Source organism: Rhea americana, unplaced genomic scaffold, assembly GCF_003343005.1.
Source record: "Rhea americana isolate MKP2758 unplaced genomic scaffold, rheAme1 scaffold_261, whole genome shotgun sequence".
NCBI lineage: Eukaryota > Metazoa > Chordata > Aves > Rheiformes > Rheidae > Rhea > Rhea americana.
In genome coordinates, this window is record NW_028186381.1 from 417,260 (window position 1) to 439,428 (window position 22,169).

Consider the following 22,169-nt stretch of genomic DNA (forward strand, 5'->3'; position numbering starts at 1 on the left):
CTTCTGTGGTGCCACGTGAAGGTGAGACATCTCATTTGCCTGATCATTAACAATTTTCCGGCAGTCTCATCAGGACAGCGGAGCCTGCCGGCTCATTGCCAGCTRGGTGCCATGTCCTCACGTGGCTCCAGGCTCTTTTCTGCCTCCCAAGCCCTGCAGAGCCAAGCTCCCTTTACCAGCCCTGCTCTTTGATGGGCCTGGTGGCATTTGTGCTCCACCCAGGAAGGATGTGCAGGTACATTTGCAGGGTGATTGCTCACAGATTCAGCACAGCTCTCAGCCGTTTCGGAGATGACCCTTGAGGGATGATAGCAGCACCTCCTGCAGTCATCCATGCCATAGGACTCCTCCCCCATCCCTGCCAGCACCCCACAGGGACTGGCCATCTTCCCCTCGTTCCTGTAAATGTGGTATACACTCCCGCAAGCAAGTTGTGCTCAAAGTGCCTCCACGGTCCAGCTCTGGACCAAAGCATCAGGGACCAGGCTGAGCTCCCCTCACCCATCCTGGCTATGACACCTTCAGCAGAGATCTGCTATGCTCATCACAGGCCACGTGCTGCACACACGCAGGCCGCAAGTGGACACACGTGCAGACACATGAGCACCCATCAGGACCACAGTGCTCCCAGCGGGGCAGCTGGCAGGATCCAGCCCTAGGAGAGCCATGCTCCCAGTGCGTGGAGGAAGGGATGCTTCGAGACGGAGCTCCTCAGGGATCCTCAGTGACCAGGGCAGGTCCCAAAGAGACTCTYCAAAGATCAGCTGGTGAAAAAGAGGCCTTTGCTCCAAATGTAGGGTGCCAAAAAGAGGCAGAACAGAGCCAGTTTAGAGCTTGCAAAGCAAAGATAAGAGCCAGCAGCAAGCCAAGAAAATTAATGGTGCCACTGGGGTTAAGGAGAATGAAAGAGTTTTTAGATATACAGTGGGGGAAGCAGAGCCACGCAGGAATGCTAATAACGGAGGAAAGAGCTGGCCTTGCTTGGGGTGAGGGATTGCTCTGGCAAGGGAAGAAGCCCCTTTGCTCCCTCTCCAAGACTCCCAACGTTGCCGTCCTCCATGCCTCCTCCTCGGCCCTTCATCCCCTGCAGATGTTACAGCGATGGAAAAGCTGCAGACAGCTAATTATGTTAATAATACAGTAAATAACTCAAAGAAGGACAATAACCTTCACCAGAACTTCTGAGCTGTAAGCCATCGGCTCAGGTTTACAGGAGTGAGCCATGCAATGCTGCTCTCACCCCTTTGCGGCCAAATGGTGGTGGGTTATGGTGGGCTTAGGAAATCCCTGGGGAAAACAGAAGCCAGGAAAGGAGCATCCTTGCCTCAAAAAGCCGACCCGAGAGAGACCCACAAGATCACTACCTTCAGTTAGCGCAGTCCAAGGTCACATCTATTAACAGCAAATGCATGCTTCGCCGCCTTTTATGAAAAGCTGTAAAACCCAAAGGCACAGCTGAGATTTCTAGGGCTGAAAACCAGCCCCGCGGCAGCCTCAGCCAACCTGGGAAAGAGCCAGTCCCTGCCACGGGGCAGCGGCACCGTGCCACCGCGCATCCTCGCTGCAAAGCCCGAGGCAGCATCCCTGCGCCGCGCAAGGCACTGTCGCAGCCACTTGCAAAACTACCTGGAAAAACAAGCTCCCTTCAGACCTTAAGGGCTTCTAGCAGCAGCGTTTCTGGTGGAAATGCAATTCCTCCCTCCACTCGAAGCTATCCCGGCTGCCTTTGAAAGGGGGAAGTGCAAGTCCGACCCTTGTTGTCTTCCAGAAACCGTTTTTCAAGCACAAGGGAAGGAGCAGGCTGCGTTTGCCACTGCCAGTATCACTATATTTTTCTCCCTGAACTGCTGACAAAGGTGTTTCTGCCCATCTGTTATGGAAAGCGCAGAGAACTGTGTCACAGAGGGGATAAAACAGGGCCATGGAGCCCTTCCTTCATGTCGTCTGAGCGCCGGTCTCCTATTAGTTACAAAACAACCTCGGTGGCCCCCCTGCAAAGACACTCAGCTCTCCACGGCTGCTCCGGGTATCTCGGGTCACAGCAGCCTGCTGAAACGCAAGTAATGCCGCAGGTGGCAGCAGTGCCGGTGGCTCGGAGGCCAGCGGGTGCTGCTGACCCCGGGCTGGAAATGCAGCAGCACAGGCAATGCAGCAAAAAGGTGCAAAAGCATCAACGAACGGGAGGAGGAGGGAGCTCTCTGTGTGCTGCAACTGTTAAAATGACATCTCCAAGGCTTGTTCTCCCTGGGGTKTTTTCTTCTTTCTTTCTTCTTCTTCTTCTTCTTTTTGGTGTAGCGTTGTACCTGCTCTGACCTATGTGCAGTGAACTGAAGTAAAAGGCAAGGAACAGAGAAACACTTCTATCACCTGAGGTGTTTCCGAATGCCGCAGGAGCAATGCACAGGGCAAAAAGGCAACGTGCAGCAGCAATGACTTCAGGGCAGCAGAAGCTAGCATGTCTCTGGCTTGGCAAGCACAAATTGGGGCCGACACTGCTGGGGCGATGAGTTTTATCCATCAGAAATAGGATGGGGAAGGGTGGAAAGTCCAGCTGAACTCCTTCTGGGTCATTTCCTGGCAGCCCCCAATGCCTCAAGAGTCAGAACAGGAAAGAGATGCAGTAGATATTGGCCGGAGGATTTTGTCTCAGCTGTGTTCCCACATGCCGAGCTGAGCGGCCCTGGGAGGAGAACCCCCATTGCCACCTCATGGAAGGACTCATCCAGTCTCAACTCAAATCCTGGCACTCGGGGAGCCTCCGGACCACTCAAGGTGAAGCACGTCCAGATTTGCTCCAYGAAAGACCAAAGCAGCATCTGCACAAGCGAGATGATACCCCAAAACATGGGGGAGCAAGATCATGGGAGAAGAGGGGGCCATCTCAAACTGGAAGTAAAAGGTGGACTTATCTCCTTTAGAATGAATTTATCTCAAAGCCAGATCTGATGGGAGCCATCCCAGATGAGCAGGGGGCAATGGCATGAAGAAGCAAAGAATGGTAGTAAATAATGCTTTCCAAGATTAAAAGCTTGGGGTATTTTTCAGACCTGTACTGAATATCTCTGCCCATTTATTTCCCCTGCCAATGACAACCAGGACTCAGTAGGAAAAATGCACTAATTATTGCAAATTTATGACCAAACCATGACAGCAGAGGTGATGATTAGGTGAGAAATGCTACCGGCGTCCATTCAGCCAGGATAAAATGGAGGGTTTGCAGACGTTTTCTGTAAAACCCGTGTTATCTACGAGCGTTTCCATCTTTCACAAACACTTGCACCATCTGAGCAGTGTCTGCAAGCCAGGGCAGAGAGCAGAGCCCCTGTTCGTGCGCTGTGAGGCTGATGCCAAATACACAGTGCCTCTAGGAGCAAACCTGGCCCTGGCCAGATGGAGTGACAGATCAGCTGCAAGGTGAGGGGCGCGCGCGGGTGCCAGGCAAGCAGTGTGGCGAGGCAACGGCACCGTCTCATCCCAAAAATCTCAAAATTTAGGGCTGGTACTCAAACCTCCAGACCCTGGAGTCAACCAAGTGCAGGACACATCAATTTCTTCTTTCTCCCTTGTTTGAGTGAGYTCTTAGTGTTTCAGATGCCGAAAGAGCTCCGTGAAAGATGAAGGCAAACCCCAGAAGACATGGCTTCGGTCAACCTCACAGTTTAGGGGATTGGGATCATGACTTTTGATCACTTGAGGGTATGAATCCACAATCTGGCTTCAACACAGAATCAAGAACAGTCTGGAAAACACCACGTGGAGACAGTGGGGTTGGGCATGGGAAGAGTTTGAGAAGTGCAGTCCAGGCTCAACCTTCCCCCCACCACCTGGGTTTTAGATAAAACTCTCTTTGCTGAGATGCTGCAGGGCAATCATCTTGTCCGTGCTAGGAAAACCCACATATTAGTGGCTTCTTCTGAGCTTGGATGCAATGGAGAAGAGGGTGCAGCAGCACCCGTTTCCTAGTCAACCCCGAGGACACTGATGGTTGGATTTGCTTGAAGCAACAGGAAGCCAAGAGCCACTCAGAGGTGGCTACTGCACGGGGTGCACGGTGCTGACAGCAATGAGGAACCAGCTGGAGGCACCATGGGGAGAAATCCAAGACCTGCTGTCACTCCAGTTTCAGCTTAGCCGTAAACCTGCAGCATGCTGTGCCACTGCGTGCTAACAGCCCCRGCTGCTCCCACCTTAGAGTGCTCTGGGCTGTCGCTAGCGGCGCCTCCCACTACCCGATGCAYGCAGATGGCTGGGTGAGACCAGCTGAGACAGCAACATCTCACTAACCTCCAGGAGGCTCTTTAAACCTCATGCGTTTCCCACTGGARTGCAAGCCTGAGCAGGTGCACATGTGTGGGTATGCATGTGCTTGCACACAGATGCCTGCAGTTGCACGCACACACACACACACATATGCACGCACCTTGCATCCCTCACCCCAGCTTATCAAGGGTTCGTGGGCTACAGGGTGATGTTGTCCCCCAGTGCACGAGGCTGGGCATGGACACGACTGAAACGATCTCATCACTCGTGCAGAAGGCAGATCAGTGAGGCCCGGAATGGCTCAGGATCCGGCTGATTGCTCCATCCCTGCTGCCACTGGACCTGCCACGTCCCAGCCCCACAGGGAGGATGACAGCAAGGCAACGGCTTTGCTCCACACTGGCAGCAGCCAAAGGGCTGCTGTTTGCCCAGGATTTGGTGCCATCCAAAGGGACTAAGCCAGCGGTGATAACTCATTGCGCCAGGCAGCAGGTTAGCATTTACAGCAAGGGGACAAAGCACCAGCAACAAGCGCATTCATCACGCTTTTGGGTGGCTGTCAGTGGTGGGAGCTGAGCCGGTCACAGCAGAGGCTTGACAGGAGCAAGATGGATGAGCCCGAGCTCAGTGTAGCTCCCTGGAAAAATTCTCATGGCTGGGTATTGCCTGGTCCCAGCAAGGTAATTACTTCTGGGCTTCGTGGCTGCGGATCGGGGCAAAACCAACCCTTATGGGAGCCGGGTTTGCAGTCGAGAGCCCAGCTCAGTGCCACCTCCAGCAGGGACAAGGCAGATCGTACGTGACCATCACAATGGCACCATGCTCAGAGACCTGCAGGTGCATCTGCTCGGAGTGGATGTTACGGTCTCTCAAGCCATAGACACAAGTGGTGTCAGAAAGCCCCATGTGCTGGCATGACTAACTTAACCTCCAAGCACTGGCTGGCAGGGGAGGCCTTGCAGGGGCCACTGGAGCAAATCTAAAGAAAGGAAAAATAATTGTGGTGAGATTTGCAGGGCCAGTGCCAGCAAAAAGCCGGCACGAGCTGGTGGGCAATGCACAAGCTGCCATGACTGCCTTGGCCCCGGGCATCCAACCCAGCAAGGACCGTGGGAGCAACGTCACAAAGCGCCATAGCCCACGGGGCAAATGGCACCTAAGTCCCCCAAAATGGTCTTCAAATGTCTCCAGATCCTTTAGGATGGGAAAAGACATCAACAATTGCAAAACCTTCCCTTTTGCCTGCCCACCACAGCATGCCTTGGCCCCTCCACCCTGGCCTGCTAGTGGCAATCTCCAGCTTTAAAACACAGGTGCTTGCACTGACAGGGCAGGGCCAGGTTGAGTTTACCCTCTCTGACAGAGCTCCCCCAGCTCCCTGGAGGGATATTTCCTACTTTGCAACCAGTCTAAATCCCTCCTCTCCACATCACTGTCTTGTCCATGCGAGGGGATGCCAGATCCTGTCTCAATGGTGTGACGCAATATTTTGCAATGCGGCTGCAGAGGTCCTGGGCCTCAGCCTCCACCTGGCAGCCCCCATTCAGCTTCTGGAGCCTCCTGACACTGATGGGACCAGCATGGACCATGGTCACCACTTCCTCCCCATCTCCTCCAGTAGACATCTGGGGGAGGTCGGCCCACTTTGACCTGGTCCGCTCGAACATCCCAAACCTGTTGAGTGTCTAGAAGGCTCTCAATGCACCACCCCTGAATCATGGACAGAACCACCTTCACACAGCCCAGAGCAGCAGCAAATGCCAGAAGAGACATCACTGGCTGTTGGCACCTCCTATAACTTGGCCACGGATGGAGTGGAGCTGAGCTGGTAGGATCGGCTTCATAAATGATCTAAGCGCCCTGCAGCTACTGCAGTTGCTGCGTGGCTCTTCTGAAGGTTAATCATGATCAGTGCAAATGTTTCCAAGCTCCACCTGGTCTCCTGGGCACAAGCTGTCACCCCTCCTCCTGGGCTCTAGAGTGAACACTAAGGAGCTTTCGCTCATGCAGCCAACTCATTTTTACATCAGAGTCCCACCCTCGTCACCAGCCACACCCTAGGTACCCACAATCTGCTCTGCCATCAGCCAGGGTCTTACTCAAGTTCCTTTGCAGGATTTGCAGCAACAGCTGCCCCAGCTGGGCTGGATAGTGCAAACTCGCTGGCCACCCAGCTGTGCCATGGTGAGCTGCCATGCACCAGCTTTCATGCCCGGGTCCTGGGCAAATGGGAGCTTTGCAAAGCTGCAGGGGCTCAGCACTGATCGGAGCGTGGGCAGCTGGCAGCTGACCCCTTTGGGCGCGAAAAGTCACTTCACCGCTCTTTCGCCCGCATGTCTGGCAGCAGGATGAAAAGCTGCCAGCTGGAGAGAGCACCATGCTCTAGCAATTACCCTGCCAGCTCGCAGCAGCTCCTCGCCACAGCCACTGTGCCGAGGGCTTTGGAGCAGACTGAGGAGTTCAGCAACTTCAGGAAATGCAAGGGCGAGCGATACGGCCAACAGCGCTTCTAATCTCCTTGGAAGTCAGGGAACGGTCAGAAGCATAAATCAGGCCCGTTGCCTTCTGCGAGCTGCTATGGGTTGTTTAATGCAAAGGACTAAGGAGGCTCTGCAAAGTTTTGCAAGCAGTCGGCAATGCACCTTTCATTTCAAGCTGATGGGGACAGGACGCCGTCTCCACTTCACTGTCGCAGCAGCCCTGCACAGCCCCGCTGCAGATTTGCCACCACTTCTCATCATACAAAGTCATCCCACGAAAGTTTGCGGTTGTGCAATCAGAGCCCCGGACTTGTCGCCATTTTGCTGGAAGCTTGGCTGCCCCATACTCCTGCTCGAGGGTTTTACCCCAGAGCAATTGGAGGATTTCTTGCTGCAGGAGGAGCAAAGCAATTGCCTTCCCTTTGTATCTCTGCGCCTTGCCAAACGAAAGCAAAGCTGCCAGAGAAAACATGCAGTCAGGCGAGCAGGGAGAAAATAGCTGTGTTTAGCAACCTGGACCAAGTCCAGTTTAATGCAGAAGAGGAAGGGTTTTGCAACACTCCCTTAACGACCTGACCTGTATTTTTGTGCAAATGCTAATATAGGTGAAATAAATGGCCCTCTGCCTAGCCAGCCTTTTCCTGCTTTAAGGACTTTGTTGGCACCAGAGTGGTGAAGGACACGCTGGAGCTCTTCAAACGCATCAAGGACCCGCAGTGACATTGCCTGCAGACAGCCCCTTAGAGGGAGAGGGCAGCCTATGAAATTGCTTTCGATTTGTTTTAATAATGCTTTGAAAGAGCTCTGCAGTCATCAGCCGGGTTTTTAAAAAGAGGAAGGCTCAGCAGGGCTGAACAGCAGCTGGACCTGGGTCAAGGAGCTGCCGTACAGGAAAAAAAAGGAAAACCGCAGCAGCCTCCAACGCCAAACCGCAGAGGGAAGGCACTGGGCACCACAAGGAGGCTGGTGACCTCATGAGGCCAAAGCAGGCCACGTCACTCACCATGGCTGACCTTTCCTGATTTTCCCTGGGGGGCCTGGGATGTGTTTGCCCCAGTGCACCCACTCTCAATAGCAGCGGGAAGGCTGCTGATGCCGGCCACGCGGCTGCCCAGAGCCAGCGGGAGCATGGTTTCCAAAACGAGGTAGCCAGGAGGTGACCAAAATCCCTTGACAGGGACCAAAACCCACCTAAGCATTCAGCTGAGTGACACTAGGACCTGTGCCAGGTCTAGGGAAGCCCCTCACAGCCCTAGAGGGCAGCAAAGAGGTGGTGGAAGATGTCCCAGGAAGAATGAGAGGAGCATGGTCAAGATCTGGAGAGGCTCTGGAAGAGCCTGCAAAGACGTAGTATTAAGCTGCCATCTGCTTTCTTGCCAAACCAGGATGCCCATGCAGGCCCCAGCAAGGACATGCAAATGCACCACGAGCATCCTGGCATGGCAGATGGTTTTGGAGCCCTGCAGGTTGGTGGCCCCACATGGCTGGGAGAAATGTCCTTCTCCAAGGGAAGGTTTTAGCCATTGCTCTGGGGGTACCAAAATTGCATGACTTACTGGGAAAAGTAGTCTATTAAAATCCAGTGCACATGGCCAGGCCTTGACTTTAGCACCTTGCCACTATGGCAAGGACGAGGAACACCTCTCACTCCATGGGCTTAGATGCAGTCGAAGGAGGGAAAGAGAGAGAAGACATCTTTGGCAGGCAGCCTCGCTAAGGAGCTGGACTGGCAACTGGGCACCCATCTGTTGTGGTCAGGAAAATGCAGATGAGGCTATGGCCCGGTGATAAACAGCAGCGGATGCTAAGAAATTCATCAGCGCAACATGGTGCAGATCACCGAGCCCTGGCCTCACTGCATGAGATGTCCTTCTCCCCTCCACGTCCTTTTTTCATGCAGTGAGCCCGACCAGGGAGCTCGAGGAGCTTCCTTCAGCTGATGCACAAGGCAACGAGGAGGACGAAGGGGGTCCAGCTGGAGAAAAGCAGCTGTGGGGCCATGAGAGCACCAGGAACCACAGAGCCAGCTCGCGGCCAGCTCTGATTTTGACCTTGAGTCACACAGTCTCCTGCGGATGGGGACAGAAAAGGCTGTGTCCTTTTTGCTGACTTTGCACAGATCGTGTTGCCAGTGTGGCAAATACACAGCGCAGCTATGAGACACTGGCTTCCCCCTGAAAAGTGCTTTTTTAATCTCCACAGCAAGACTTACAGAGAGACGTGCTGCAGTGATGCGCACCTCTCAACCCCCAAGCCATTGGCCAGCACAAGCCGTCCCCGGGGAGCCGGCGCAGCACCCCCGCAGCAAAGCAGGAGCCGCGTCAGGGCGATGGTTGCGCCAAGCCGAGCGGGGCCAGGCAGACGCATCGTGGCACCAAGCCAGCGTTTGGCTCCAGTGGGTCTCAGCATTGTGATGGGACCCAAGTGATCATCCACCACAAATCCGCTGMGGTTTTGCTGCAGGCAGGCAAGAACCAGTTTGCACTGTTTTCTCTGTGAGAGGCCACCAGAGCAGGGCTTCACAGCTCCCCACACCCACAGCAGTGACCTGGACACCCTGCAAGCACCCATGGGTGCACAGCAGGGAGGAGAAATGAAATCAAGGTAGGGCCTTGGAGTCTTGGTCATCCTTCTGCCCTTGGAAGGGTTTTGCTCTACCACATCTCCCAGCCCCAGCAGGAAAGGGCTTTCTGGGCAAGGTCATGAGYGGCCACCCTATCTGCCTGAAGACAGCCCGACGTCTGGAACAGGGCTTCTGCCCCAGGGCAGAGGCACAAGTGGGGTATGCAGGGTCCCCAGAGCAGTGCCCATCTGGACCAGCACCATCCTAGAAGGAGATCTGTGCCAGCCTGTCRCAGCTGTCCCACTCCCTGTGCCACCCACTCTGCACCCCAACTTTCCCTGAAGAGTAGGCAGTGCCCAGCACACAGGCACCCAGCTGAGCCACCTGCACACCCCCTCCAGCACCCTCCCACACACAGGGGCACCCACCCTAACCATCTGCACAACCCCTCCAGCACCCTCCCTTGCACTGAGGGCACCCACCTGCCCTGCCTGCCTGCCACCCCCAGCACCCACCTTTGCACTAGAGACACCCACCTGACCTGCCTGCACACCCCCTCCAGCACCCTCCATTGCACCAGGGGCACCCAGCTCAGTTGTCTGCACACCCCCTCCCACGCACCCTGCCTTGCACCGGGGACACGCACCTGATCCGCCTGCACCTCCCCTTCAGCACCCTGCCTTGCACTGGGTCACCCACCTGACCCACCCGCACACCCCCTCCAGCACCCTCCCTTGCACTGGGTCACCCACTTGATCTGCCTGCACACCCCCTCCAGCACCCTCCCTTGCACCGGGGATACCCACCTGATCCGCCTGCACCTCCCCTTCAGCACCCTTCCTTGCACCGGGGGCACCCAGCCTAGCGCTCGCCTCCAGCTCCCCTTAGCAGCTCCGGTGCTGCCGCGACGCAGCAGGCTGCAGCGCGAGGAACCCCGCACGCCTCTGCTCTGGCGCTCCCCTCCGATCGCAACGCCTCGCGCATCCTGCTGCAAACGCCGGGAAAACCCCGGAGCCGCTGCCTGGGCTGCCCACCAGCCCCGGCACCCACGGACGGAGCCGCACACGGAGGGGCATGGGGGTGCTGAGCACCAGCAACATGGCACACGGTTGGGGTAGCACATGKGCTCACATGCGTGTGCATTTACACATGCAGGTGCTCCGGGATGTGCCGGAGCACTAGGTGCTAGTGCCCCTGCTCGCGTGTGCGCGCAGTGCACGAGTGGCTCTGCACGCACTCACGCACACGTGTGCACGTGCATTCACATCAGCTCATGTGTGTGCAAGCACTTGCACGGCYGCGTGTGCATTTGCATGTGCTTTTATATGTGTGCACGAGGGCACCTGCACCTGCAGGCGAGYGTCCTCCGACGGGCACCTGTGTGCTGCTGCTGCCCGCTTAAATGCAGCAGACGCTGGGCGAGGTGCTCGTGGTGAGCCTGGCAGGTCCAGGAGGCCGCGACATCGCAGCCAGTGCCAGGGGGAGTCCTCGGTTCCCAGCAGGGCTGGCAGCATGAAGAGGCATCTGCGCCAGCACGGGGATGTGCGAGTTGGACGTCAGTTTGGGGTCGTGGGTGCTCCTGGAGGGCAGGGATGGCTATAGGGTGTAGGGCTGTAGGATGGCACATGGGGCAGGAGGGGAAGCACGTGGGGCAGGGAGGGCATTGCAGTGGGGACAGCAGTGCAGATACTGTCCATGCTTGTGAAGCCCCCCACACCGTTGAGGACAMCTGGAAGATTTCTCCTGGGGCACCTGGAGATTTCAGCTTTGAGCATTTTTGGTGTTAAGAAAACTTCCTTTCCCCAATTGCTGCTTCTAAATACCAACTTCTTTAAGCCAGAGCAGAAGACACAATACTCAAAACATCTCCAAAGAAACCTTAAGAGCATCTCCACCACTTCCCCCCACACACACTTTTAAAGATTCACAACTCATTGCTGCATCCTCTCCAGAAGGTTTTTCTAGATGTTCGAGGAAGCTCCCCAGCACACGTGCTGCAGCAAGGCTGCTGGCGTGGTCATGTCCCAGGGCAGCGACGGAGCCAATAGCCCTCCATGGGGCATCCCACCCTTTGCTGATGTCCAATGTGAAAATTCCCCAAATTCCTCCTTTGGTCCATTTCAGACTGGATAATTCCAGACAGCCCCATCAAAGCTTGAGGAGCTCAAGGGAGGAGACAGGCTGGAGGGAGCAGAGGAGCAATGAGCCGTTGTCTGCTCCACGACCTGCCTGTGCCACGCAAGGGACATGCTGTCATGGATGCTGGGAGTCCTCCCAGGTCTGTTTTTTTTTTTTTTTTTTTTTGGGGGGGGGTTACAAGGGAGGAGCTCGAGGAAAAGCAAGGACTTTTAGCAGCAATCCAAGCCTTGTGACCTTGGGTAGAAGTTGGCTTTTGCTCAGAAGGGGAAGGAGAACCAATCTCAGGCCCACAAATTGCCCCAAATGGGGACTACTGTCTCCCATGTTGCTTGTCACATTGCCTTCATGGATAACGGAGGAGCTGATTAGCGCTTAATGACCCTGTCGGCATTTTAGGAAATGCCATGTGCTGACAGGACCCTCATCCTGCCTCTGCCACCAATGCGCCAGGGGACCTTGGCTACGCCCCCTTGCCAGCTGTGGTGGTGAAGCTCAAGCCCTGATGCTGGTGCAAAGCCGCTCCYACCACCCAGAGCAGCAGGTTCCTCCAGAGCTTGAAGACCAGCAGGTCCATCCTYATCACCCGGCACCCTTCAGAAGTGGCTCCACAGAGGGAACAGCAGGAGACCCTCACCTAGGGCCCCCTGCAGCCATGCAAGGAGGGACATCCTTTGCTTTGTCATCAGCCACCACCAAGAAGCACCTGCTGCYGCCTCCCTCCTTGGTGTCCCCCGGGCCACCTTTTCCTCTGTGCCAGGAAAGGCCACCACGGGGCTCATTCTGGCCCATGTGAAGCCACTGGAGCAGCTCGAGCTGGCAGTGGGCACTCTCGCAGGCACTGCAATGCAGTGCTGGTAGGGCTTTTTTTTTGTTGTTCTTTCTTTTTTCCTCTCTTTTGGAAATCTTTTTTCTTTTCCCTTCGAAAGTTGCAGCAGGAGGTTTGAGAAGGGGCCAGCATGCAGGGATCAGCCCCCCCCCCCCCCAACAGCAGTAGCAGCCACAGACCTGGCTGGCCATCTCCAACTGCCCCTTAGTGCCCAGTGCCGCTGTCAGCCAGGCTGCCCAGACCCATGGGGCTCCTCTCCCTGTGCTGGCACCCACCTCTGCCCACCAGCACCCAAAAGCTTCTGGTCACCTGGGTTAACACACTTTCCACTCCCTCCTGCCCAGAGCTTTGCCTCCATAGCTTGCTTTGGTGCCTGYAGAAGGTGGTTGACCCAGGAGAGCAGGAGCACCATGGTATTGAAGGCAAGAGGACCCACACACCACCTGTGGCTTCCTGCAGTCCACGCGGAAAAGCCCTGCAAGGACAACCCAAGGTTTTTCCTAGACTGATGCAGGGGTCAACCACATCCACCACCCCACAGTCTCTCCAGAGGGACAAAGTCCCCCGCCAGCACCAAGCTGGGGACACAAGCGGCTCGACATCTGACCCCTCAAACACGGCCAGGATGCTTTGCCCAGCCCCAGGAACTGTAGGCGTTTTTGCCTGGGAAAAAGGATTACCGCTGGTTTTGGGATAATATCACTCACTTCCTATAGAAATAGTCAGCAGCATCGGGGCTGGAGCTGCAAGCATGGGGTGGCATTTTGATGCTGCAAAGGTTTTGGAGATTGTCCCTGTGTTTGGAAGGAGATGGCACAGCTTGAAGCGAGAAGGAAGCCTAACACCTAGCACGTCCTGCAGCGTTGATGCACGCAACCCCRCTCATAAGAGAAACCATTTTTCAGATGATCTAGATGTCCCACCATCCTCCAAGAGGTTCATCACTCAAGAGGACTTGCCATTATTCCATACATCTTGACAGTTTGTATTTTTTTTGTGAAATGGTGTGTTTTGCAAAAAAGCTGACTATCTGGAGCTACCTATCCACTATTCCCCTACCATTCTTCTGTGCCAAGAAAGACAAATATCTCAAAGGCGTAAATAAATAAATATGGTTATAAAATAGCCATATAAAAATAAATATGGCTATATAGTTGTGTATGCGTATATTTTACAAATATATACACATATATACACATATATATGTACACACACCCCATGCTGCATTGCCACCATGTGAGCAAGATAAACAACGGGCAAACAAGCCGGTGCTGCAGACTGCAGCGGGTCCTGCGTCACCCCACTGCACCGACTTCTGCCGTTCTCAGCCCTGAGCTCTGCGGGAAACAGCCCACGTTCACCCAGGGCCGCCTGGGACACCGATCCCGCTCTTTGGCGCRCGCCTCCCACAGAGCAGGATGAGCTCGGGCCAACAGCTTGCCGCAAGCGCTCCCGCCGGCTGAGCGCGCGCAGTGCTCAGCACCATCCAGCACCGCGGAGGGGAGAGGCGGTTCTGCAGAGCAGCCTGCAGGGCTGGAAGACGAAGCGTCGGTCTCCCCGTGACCTTGAGCACGTTACAGCAGGGATTTGAGGAGAAGGTGATAGATTAACGAGGTTTCCGATTCACCCGCAGGATAGGCAGTGGCTCCTGCCGTTCCCTGCCTCCCTTGGGGACGGCGCTCCAGAGCTTGCAACGCCCCAAGCGAGAGCAGCAAYGCCCCAAATCCTTGCCACAGCCTGGAGGGCAGCGGTACCCACCAAACACTTGCTACAGAGGTCTTAAGTCAGGTGAAAGTCGGACTCAGCCTAAAATCAGCCCTGACAGAGCTTTGGTACTTTGCTGGCGTAACCAGTTCGACTCCCGCACCCTTCCACCGAATTGCACCGCCCYGGGAACCTGGCTCTGGCTCAACTGTGCTCCAAAGTGATGAGCCCCGTTCTCTAATTTCCCCAGCACCGTAGACAAGCTGGCCCTTGCAGCTGGCTTAATTAAAAACCCAGGGTAGCAGCTATGGTGCACGTCGCCCGCCGACAGGCCGTGATGGATTTTGTTTACGAGAACTGCTCRAGGAGCTGCTGGGCGCCTGCTGCGGTGCCGGGATGGAAATCCCGCTTTTGGAGCGGGCTCATTTGCGTCGAGCTCTGCAGCCGGCTGCAAGCCAGCCTGCACCGTTCCTTCTCACCCCCTGTGGCACAAAACCAGGCTATTCCCAGCACCTCAAAAGCTGTTTTGGCCAAGGAAAACCCCACACGCACCCCTGGGCTTTCCCGAGCTGAGCATCCCTCCTGGGCTCGCAGCAAAAGGCTCCACCGCAGAGAGCCTCCAGCAGCCCTGGCAAACAAGAACAGGGCTCTGGGATATTACCAGCACCCCAAGGTGATGGTGATGAGCTATATTTTTAAATAAATAGCTATTTAATATCCCCCTTAGATGACACCTGGGGTCCTTAGGACCCCCCACCAGGGCCTCTCTGAGTATGCACCCCTGCTCTGCTCGCTGCAACACAGCGCAGACACAGAGCCGCAGGGTGCAATCCTGCCCAGCATCAGCCGAGACAGAGCACGAAGGTGCAGAGTGAGGGAGGGACGCGGGGACACGAGGAAGGATCTGGCCTGGATGCAGGAAGCCTCTACCCAGAGGGGTACCCAAGCAGGCTCAGTGCTCCCTATCCATGGGGATACAGGGAGGTTTTGAGGAGCTATAAGGTGGCCGGGAGGTCTTGGGGGCCTAGCTCACACCGGGGCTGCGGCTCTGCAGAGCATCTGCTCAGCACCAGGCTGGCTCTCTGCAGGTGGCCAAACGCAGCTGCTGGAAAATACCCACTTCTTCGCAGCAAGGCAGCGCGGGGGCGGATCAGGCTGGTTGTGCATCCTAAACCTCTCCTTCCCTGCCAGCAGGGGAGGGAAGGCGATTCCTGCTGCTGCGTAACTGGAAGGTTCCCCCCCCCCCCCGCCCTCACCTCCGCAGAGCTAAGGAGAAGGGCAGAAAACAGCAATTCTGAAAAAAAAATTAAGATTAATGAAGTTCAGACAGTAATTAGTGACGGCACGTTTTGGAAACTGGATAGAGGAGGGCAATGATGCAGCAATTAATCACATTCAGGTCGCATTTTGGACAGCCCAGGTAGGCTGGTGCCTTATCTTTGCTCTTCAAACACAGGAAAGTCCATCCTGCCTTTGCACCCAGAGGCTGTTGCTGCATCAGCCATTGCTGCCCTTGGGGGCTGGAGAGACAGAGCTGTCCACATCACCCTGAACCTAAGGGAGATCATTAGATAACGAACGGCTGCTCTGAATGCGAGCTTGCAGCAATGAGTTACCCTCCATCTGGGATAGCAAACCCAGAGCCTGAGCTCTGCACTGCCCACTGGGCCAACAGGCTATCAATCATCCTCATGGGGACCAGAGGTGGCCCCAGGAGACCTGGGCAACCCTCCAGCACTCCAGAAATGTCAAATTAGGAACCAATGGCAAAAATCTGCGCTGTCTGGCACCAGTATTTGTGGTTTGAAGAGTCTGCTAATGAAATTCCCAAGTAGTCAGCAGTCAGTTAATTCAGAGATTAGATTGTGAGCAGGGAGGACAATTCAGCAAGCACAGCATGGTGAGGAGGATTCACCCTGCTGGGGTTGATGGGTGGCAGAGGAGACATCCCTTGTGGCCCATTTTGGGGATAGAGCCCATGCACCCTGGGACATACAGAGCTACCACACTCCCTGTGCGTGTGCTAGGGGCAGACAGAGAGTTTTAGGTAGAGGCGAGGTATTTGGCAGCACCTAGAGCCAGATTTTGACACCACCAGGCCGTTTCACTCCCAGACATATGGAGTGCTTTGCAGTTAGCACAAGTCAAGAGCCAGACCTGAAGACCAAGCTCAGACCATCTCAGGCAGACCCAAAGCCCCACTAGCATGACACCTAGGCACCTCTCTGGCCTTTTGCACAAGCATAAAGATACCATGAGAGCTCTCACCCTGCTTGGGAGCTGCACATCTAGTGTCAAACACAGCATGTCAACGGGTAGACACACTGGTCCAGCATTTTGGATAAAAGCAAATTCACAAGCCACAGCCTAGGATCCTGTCATCCATGGCTTAACATACAACCATGTGCTAGGAAGCAGCTGGAGGACTCATGACCACATAACCGCCAGTGATGTTTAGGACAATCGCACCAATCGCAAGCTAGTGGCAGCATTGGTTGGAAGTACAAACGGACATGCCCCCAGCGAGCACCTTTCACCCTGCTCAGATGGGTTTGATCTGAGCATCTCACAACACCAGCGAGATGACTACAACAGCRTGATCCTGCTTCAGATGAGGATGACTATGGTCTCTCTCCCTGCAAAGCACAGGAGCTGCAGAGTATGGAGAGCTGCCATGTATCTGGGGAGACATAGCCTTCCTGGGGACATCGGATCAGATGCCAAACACTCTTGTTCCCCTGGATCTCAGTTGCTAACCGCACTCACAAGGCGTTGCAATGACTGAAACATCGAAGATATCACCTGCAAGCCACTYTCTTGCCTGAGATCCAACAGCCATCTTCCATCATTATTCAGTGATCCATTCTCCTCTTCCCTTTAAAAGCAGGACAAATCTCTGCCTCTTGTTGCTACATCTCCCCGTGCAAGTCCTTCCTCCCACCAGCTGCCAGCATCTCCTGGGCTGGAGCCTGTAGCCGACCCTCTGCAGGGACAAACTCCATTAGGCTCAGAGAGACAGAGAAGGTTTAATTATTCAGGCTGTGGTGTTTACACAGATACACTCTGCTTTCTGAACCCATTTGTATGACTTTGCTCCTAATGGGGAACAGAGTCTAATTAAGGGAAAACATGACTTGGCTTCTAATGGTCATTTAATTAACAGAGAATTTTTGGCCTCTTCCAAACCTTTCCAAGTTTCCAGCTGTGGAGGAAACCATAATTACAAACCTCATCTTAAGAGAACCTACCTGGGGCTGGAAGGACCCTCCTTGGAGACAAGGAGCATCTGCTCCCACCACCCCAGGGCCAGCCCCATTCATAGACCCATTTGCACACCAGGAGAACATGGGTCAGCCACCTTGGATGCTGCTGGAAGCAGGTAGTCTGACAGTCAACTGAGACCCAGGCAGCAGGCCCAAATTCAGGCTCTGCTCCCAAGACTACCCCAGGCCCAAGACCAACCCAGCCTTAGCAGACCCAAAGAACAGGCACAGGTAGTATTACTTCCTGGTGCCAAATTTCCAGTTTCTCCTCGCACGCAGCTATGAAACCCAGGAAAGGTGCTAGGAGACCACATAGAGTTTGGGAACCCTCCACCAGCACCCTGAGATCCCAGGCCTTCAAAGGTCATTGGCAGCTCCAGTGTGCAGGGGTAGTGGCTGCACCAAAAGAGACAGCTCTGCAGCGCCTGGTCAGCGGCCGGCACAGTGCCCCAGAGACCATGAGCATTTCTATCCTTGTATTTTTAAAAGCCTTCCTCACCAATTAAGTCCGCAACTTCCATTCACTAGGATCCCACGGTTGGGTCGAGCCACCTGCAGCTTCGCCAACACCAGCAGAGCCAGTTCATTGGTCCTCCTGGGACAACAGGGATGGTCTGCAGCAAGGAACAGACAGACATGGAGCATCTCCTTCTCCAGCAAGGGCAGCCAAGACCCTGTTGATTTGCGATCCGTGGCACAGTGGGGGACCTGCAGGAGTCCTGGGGGCTCCAAACCTGCACCAGCTCTGTGGGGTCCCCTTGCTCAGGCATGAGAAGCAGTGCCACACCCCAAAATAGTGGCCAACAACATGGAAAGTTTATTCCAGCCCTTTGGCAAGCAAAGCCCTCCAGTGCTGATGGTGCCCAGCCTCTATCACCCTCAGTGGAGCTATCTGCTCCTGAGGATTGTTTTCATGCCATAAAAAACCCACGAGAGGAGAATCATAGAATCAGTAAGGTTGGAAGGGACCTCTGGAGATCATCTAGTCCAATCTCCCCAAGTTCCTCCCCAAGAAGTCCCCCCCCAGGTAATAATCCAGCTGGGGGGACAAAGCAGGACACTGCATTAGTGTCACCAGATCAGATCCTCCACCCCACTGAGGCGCTGGCCTGGCGCCCGGGCAGCTACCAGCTCAGGTAGCGCTTTCACCCACGTAACCCGTTGCTGCCCGTGCTCCTCTCCTGATTTACGCTCCTAAAGGAGAGGGATGTTTCCAACTCCTGCAATCCTGCTGCTTCTTGAGGGGCTTTCCAGGAAGGATATTTGTATCAGGGCTGGAAAACAGCAGCCAACAGGCTAATTGAGTGCGTTTGATGGAGTGAGGCTGCTGCTCTGGTAGCGCTAAGTAGCATCGCGAAATGGGAGATGCTGAGATATTTCACGCTGAAAAAGGACAGCTTGTTTTCCTAGCCCCCAAGCCAAATACAAGCAGACCCCATTGGCCCCACGGCACAGTTGCCCCATGGCAAGCAGCCCAGGGGGTGCACACAGACCAGAGGCAGAAAAATGTCAAAGAAATTAAGGGCAAACTGGTAGCCCTGCCTGCAGCCACCCGTGGCAGACAGGGCTACTGGAGACCAACACCAGAACTGTTTAAGGAGATGACCTAGCAGATCAGGATACGTCCCCTGATCGCAGGGCAGGAAGGCAGCAGAAACCCAGGGACAAAGCGCATCCATCCTCCCTGCTCAGAGCCTGTGTGAAGACCCTGCCACGATGGACCCGCTCTCCTTATCGTGCTTGCGCTCTCACCTGTAACATTATTTCCAAACCTCGAAATCCCAAGCGGAAAAGCAGAAATGTCAGTACGTGAGCTGAGATCTTGCAACTCTGCACAAGTGGCTGCTGCTCGGGCTAACAAGGCAGCTGCCAGAGCTCAGCRTGGACCAAATCCTCGAGGTCAGGCAAAGTGTTTCTCACCATTTYACAGCAGCAGGAAAGCACAGCTGACCACCCAGACCAGTGCCCAAGGACCAGGGCCAGCAGGCCACCCAGTCCTGCACCATGGGCCACCGCCATCCTGCCCACGCAGCCCTGCTCACCTTCCMCGCCGTCGCCTTCGGGACGAGCTCATCTCTGCCATCTCGCAGCAGGTGGTCACTGCCGGCACCCAGCAGCTTAGCTAATTAAAAATAACGACGTGCTCAGGTTCACCCGTCTGCACCAGAGGGCAGGCGTAACCGTGAGCCCTTGCCCGGGAGATGAGTAATTGGGAGCTGGGTTAGCCAGCCTGAGAATTACACAGTTCCTGTAAAAACTCATTTGATTAGCTCCCCGACTGGCTGTGAGCTAATTTCATCATGCTTCCAAGTCCTCAGCGCCCTGCCTTGCCGCAGGGTCTTTTTAAACACCCGAACGCCTAATGTGCACGCTTGCCTCTAAGCACCTGCGAGAGATGCCTTGCAYCCACATGAGCCCAGGCAGGAGCCAGGGAGGCCAGCACGAATTCCCAGCCAAATCACCCCTGTGGCCACCACTCACYGGCTAAGGGTCCCGGGGCCAGGATCAGCTCCCAGTTCCTCCCTGCTTCCACCTCGCAGGGCCAAGAGTCCTTGCAGGATGGGGAACGGGTCCTCGGCTCATGGGGAAGACTGCATAGAAGTAATTTAAGGACTGGATGTGCTGAAGGCTGGTTGCCTTTCTTTTACAAAGGCCCTGCTTCTGCGTCACAACGGCTACATYATTTAGAGGAAAAATGGGAAGCAAGAGTAAAATATGGTCTTAAAGGTAGCCTTAATCCATCATTTGGGTACCAGATTAATGATTTATGCTGTTCTCAAGTCAAAACAAGTGGCTATTGCTTCCTTAACACACCACCTTGCTTTACAGCAGCTCCCATCAGTTCTACTTAGATGGTTTGAACAGCTAAAGGTCAATGTATCGGAGGGACTCAGCACACAGCACCAGCTCTGCCCTTGGCCTTCGCTCCAGGACCTTGGCAAAGTCAGGCACCAGCATGAAACGGGGAAAGGATCCCAGCCTCTGCCACAAAACAGGGCAGAAACAGGCATGGAGGGGACATCAAGCTCGCCCTACCATGCCTCCTGCGATTTCCTGTGGAAACCACGACAGGTTTGGAAGCCACAAGCATTTCCCCAGGACGGTCTTTTTGCACCCATAAAAAACCTTTCTGCTCAGCATCCTTAAAGAAAGGCCATCAGCCACGGAGCACCACCTGCTAAGCGGACAGATGCCGGGACAAACATTCAGGTTCACCTGTGTGACGGCTCCCGACAGGATGGGAACCTTTGGTACACAGTCGTTGCAATAACAAAACTTCACTGAAACAGGCATCGCTTTTGACCAACAGCAGATCAGGCATAGGGCCTTGGTTGGACAGCCATCCGCTGCTCCACGTGGAGGCAGATCCTCAGCTCTTCTTTGAAGAGATTCCACCTTGGAAGGAAGGTCATATCACAGCATCCAAGGAAAATGAAGGTGGTTCACACCTCTGGGCAAGATATTATGAAAAATGGTCCAGGGAGAGGCCACGAGGCAGCCAAGGATGTGAGCAGAGATGCCACCTCTGAGAAAGGGTGATTTCATCCTCTGCAGCAACTTCAGGCTAGCCCTGCATCTCTCTGTCTGCCAACACAACCTGCTCAGTTATTCGGGAGCCCACCAGAGCCGGCAGACGGCTGCTCTCCAGGCGTTTATGCTCCTCATCGTGCTGCCTGAGCCTTCTGCACATCTGGGTCTCCTTGTTCAGCCTCTGCCTTTTCCACCCAGCAGCACAGCTCCGCTCGGGCACCCTGTGGGGACACACGCAGTGGTGTTTCTGCGTATGGGGACTGCGGCTGGCACCCAGCGACGTCAGYGGGTTCCAACCAGACAGCCCGGAAGCTATTGAGAGCCTGTCCCTGCAGATTTTCTGTGCCTTTGACTCAGTAAAATCAGGACAGTAACGAGGTAAAACAGGGAAGATGTAAGTAAAAGCAAGGGATCTCCACACGGTCCAGCAGATTGCTGGGGAGAGGGGACCAACTGCTGGGTCCCAAGGCACTTGCTGGCTCAAAGCCTTGCTTTGCACCCGTGGGTGCTGCTTGTTCTCCCCAGGTCTCTTCCAAAGCCTATCTTTCCCACACCTCTTCCCAGTCTYCCTCCTTCCAAGGAGGAGGAGGAGGCAGGGAAGCCCAAACCTCCCTTGTTCCCACCACCAGTGCTTCCCTGACTCACGTGAGCACACGGAGCAGGAAGCAATGAGGGAAGGAGGCTGGAAAGATTAACCCAGGGCTGGTGCAAGCGCTCCCSYGGGAGYGGGCGAACACGCTGCAGCAGACKCTCCCCGCWGAGCCAAGCGGCRTTTCGGTGCAATCAGCAAACGGGCCAGCAAGCGCTTTCGCTTCCCCCCTCCATCCTCGCTCACCTCAGCTGGGCATCAGCCATGCTGTGCCGGGAGGGCTTTCCTCCGTCCCCGCCAGCCTCGCCACCCAAAGCAGGAAAAGACATCACGATGGCCGCAGGCAGCAGCAGGTTGGCAAAGGGCAAGATCTCCCCAGCCGTGGGGATGCAACCGTCCGCCGGGACGACGGAGAGCGAGCGCGGGAGAGGTCGCAGAAGAGCATCCCTCTCGGCCGGCCGAGACGAGGGCAGGGCGGGCAGAGTCGGGAGCTTTTGGGGCCACGCGGGTCCCGCCGGCTCTCAGCGGTGCCGGCTGCACCATGCTCTGCTTGCAAAGCCGCAAATTGCCAAATTGCAAATTTGCTGGACCGCAGCGGCCAGCTTATCCCTCCGCACCGGTCCCGCCGCGGTGGCCGTGCCTTGCTCGGCCGGCAGGAGAACGGAGCCCAGCCAAACAGGGCAGCAGAAGGGGACAGGACGAGTTATTAAAACCACCCAAAGCCACCGCTGGAGCTGCTGTGGTCACCCGGGGCCGGCACGCTTGTGCGGAGCGGCATGCGGGGTGCCCCGTCTGCTCGCTCCCAAGGTTGCGG